Here is a 3,100-nt window from a genome sequence, read left to right on the forward strand (position 1 = left end):
TAAGCAGTGATGCAGTGGAACCAAGGGAAATGGAGGGTGGTGTGGGAAGGCAGCGAGGAGCAGGGATGGCTACGGGGACACTGCTCCTAGGCTCAGCCTCTCTACCTGCTGCCCCTGGGCTACCACCAGGCTACAGGCTTTGTGTGTTTGTATAGGGGAACGGTTTTTGGTAGAGGAACGAGGTAAATATCTGAAAATAATATTATAGATCTCTCTGTCTCTCCTCACCACTTTTTGTTTACCTGCTGATTTCTGTGCAACTGATAGAATTCTATTATTCTCAGGGAGCAAATGTAGCTCAGATAGGCCAATGTGTTGAGAAGCTGCTGGGGAGGATAGATAGTTGGACAGGCACAGGTATGTGTACCATGATTGCCCAAGAATGATTTATTTTGAGAAATTGGATTGAAAAATCTGCTGTGGACAGAAGCTTTTACATAAAGGATGCTTGTCAGATCATTGTGTATGCATGAAACTTCATTTAGCATTAATGAACGTCAAAGGGACTCAGTTATGGGACTCAACTTGTTACTTCTTAAAAATTTAATTCAAACAAAAACACTTTTGGGAATTGCTAGGTAATAAAAATTGGGAAGGAAAAAATCTTTTAGTATTGTTAGTACATTAGTATTTGTACTCAGTGTCTGATGGCTGTGTTTACCAGGTATTGGGTAGTTAGATCTCTCTTATAAAGTAATAAGCTAAGCTGCTTTGTTTATACTGGGATTTCTATATGCGGTGTTTGGCTCCAGATTTGCAGGTGTGAGACTTGCTCTGAGGTGTTTTTTTTTTTCCTCTTAAACATTACAGTTTGCTATATGGGATATGAATTCTTTGCAAGCACAGCACAAGCCTCTGGCTGAGGTCAAGAGAGACAGCAATGTGTGACTCACTTCTCTGTGCCCGCGGGTGTACAAATACAGTCCTTCAAGTGACTCCAATGGTTCATACCATACAATTCAGGAGGGAATCCTGTGTTAGGAGAATACTGCCAAAATCTGACTATTTGATTCCCCTCTATCTTATTTAAAATGTGCAATTAAACTGATGGTAAAAGACATTTTTCCTTGAAAGCATGGAGATGTGTAATTAAGATAGCTGATCCCATTGCATTACAGAAACCTCAGCACTGTTCACCAGTGACTTGTACAGACCAGTTTGTCCATGTTGGTACTGCTGGAACCAAAAGTTTGTAGTAGTTTCCAGTTGGAAGGCTGGGACAGACTAACAACCTAAGCGCTAGATAACCTCTATTAAATGATCAAATGTCAGGTGTAGCAGCAATGCATTGCCAAGCTGTATGTGGCATACAAGTGCAGTGTTTCTCTCTTACTGATCCTGCCTCCCAGGGTTGGTGCTGCCATTTGAGGAAAACATGAGAAAACTTTGAAATCTCTCATTATTCATAAAGTAGAATCAGCCGTCCCAAGAAATACTTCATCACTTACTAAATGTGGAATATTTTAGTCAGAATTCCTGTAGACTTTTTTTTTTTGATATTCCAGTAAGTTCTGTGACCTATCACGTTCCACAGTAAATGATGCATTTCTGCCAAGCAATGTTGTTGTGTCTTCATCACCTATCTTATTCCTTTAGGTTATATAGATTTACTAAATTAGCTGGAAATTATATAATTCAATATTAATGATGTGATTCTTAGAATAAAAGGGGGAAGCAAGTCTAATATTTTTACCAAATTCACATGGTCTCTGATCACTTTGAAATTTTATATTTATCAATTATTAAATTGATAGCTTTTTTTTTTGCAGATATCTGTACATTTTCGTGACATACTTAATCCATCTATCCACATCTTTCTACTGTTATAAGGGACTTCTCCCCAGGTTTTAGCATGCTGTTAGAACAGCCCTGCTGGAGGGAAGAACAGATTTCCATAACTGATGTTTGTCAGAAGAACCTGGCTTGGAAGCAGCACTTCTTGGGTTAAAATCTGAAACATCTTGCTGCTTTGATACACTTTTGTGCAGGATGAAATGAGTACAAACTGCTTAGAACCAGAGAAAATGGGAGGTCCTAAAATATCTGATGTTGCTCTGTCCTTACAGCCTTATAGTGCCAGGTACTTACAGGCAGAAGGATAAAGGGTATTGTATAACTTTCTGCATTAGTATTTGCATAGATAACTTGCAAGTCTGTAATGCTATGGAAAAATCAATTTTGACAAACACAGTCAATGACTCTAGTACATCCAATTTAAGTGTTCTAAATTAACACAGTCATTTCTTGACAAGTAATGCTCAGTTATGTGCTCTTGGGCAAATAATGCTCTAGCCAGCTCCTTCTTCATTACTGATCACAAAATACAACAATGCTCTTCACCACAAGACCTCTGCTGAGACAGGAGTTTGTTTCAACTTATGTGATAGAATTATTCAGTCATTAAAAATAAAACACACAGAAAACATCCTTATTTAAGTAAAAGAGATAATGAGATTTTTTTTTTCATGCTTTAAAACTGTTTGAGAAAATTTGTTAATTACTTTGTATTGCTGAGTGTGACTTTTGCTATACTTGAAATTTCTAGAAAGGAGAAGTTAGCTTTCTGTTTTTTAAACTTGCTCTACTCTGTGAGTAGCAAATTGCCATTAGCAATAGTTTTGCACATTAACCATATCCAGAATGTTTGCATTGGCATGTGAAGAAGGAACTTCTATGTCCACAACTAAATACATTTTTCAAACAGATTTGCTGTTTGTCCAAAAATGCACTGATTCAATATTAAGGTAGAATGAAAGAAATCATGTGAAATCATATGCTATATTCATCTACCTGGTTTCCCATTCCTGATTCTTGAAGATGGAGGAATAGTCCTTTAGGAAAATATTTTTCTGGGCATGTTTATTTGCAATCGTTATTGAGGCTGCACAGGCCTATGATCTTGTTGCATAATAAATATTACTGCTATTGAAGGTGTTTTTGATGGTGTAAACCGATTGAAGAAGAAAAGGGATGTAGTGAAGCCAATATTGTTATAAAGTGCTAAAAGTCATGTATGTAACTGAAATCATTGTTATATCGTGTAGTTTTCAGATTTGAGATATTTCTTTATTTTGTTGCAGGTGCTAGGAAGACTTTTGTA

The 3,100-nt window shown here is 37.1% G+C and overlaps 1 long non-coding RNA gene across 1 annotated transcript in view; it reads left to right on the forward strand.

The window, feature by feature from the left end:
• LOC118172096 overlaps nucleotides 1–1,991 on the forward strand; it is an 86,756-nt gene extending 84,765 nt beyond the window's left edge. Inside the window, exon 3 of the long non-coding RNA XR_004753554.1 lies at nucleotides 1,845–1,991. This is a non-coding gene — a long non-coding RNA (uncharacterized LOC118172096). The remainder of the gene's footprint in view (nucleotides 1–1,844) is intronic.
• Nucleotides 1,992–3,100: the final 1,109 nt, after the last annotated feature.

This window comes from Oxyura jamaicensis, chromosome 10 (assembly GCF_011077185.1).
Source record: "Oxyura jamaicensis isolate SHBP4307 breed ruddy duck chromosome 10, BPBGC_Ojam_1.0, whole genome shotgun sequence".
Taxonomy (NCBI): Eukaryota; Metazoa; Chordata; class Aves; order Anseriformes; family Anatidae; genus Oxyura; species Oxyura jamaicensis.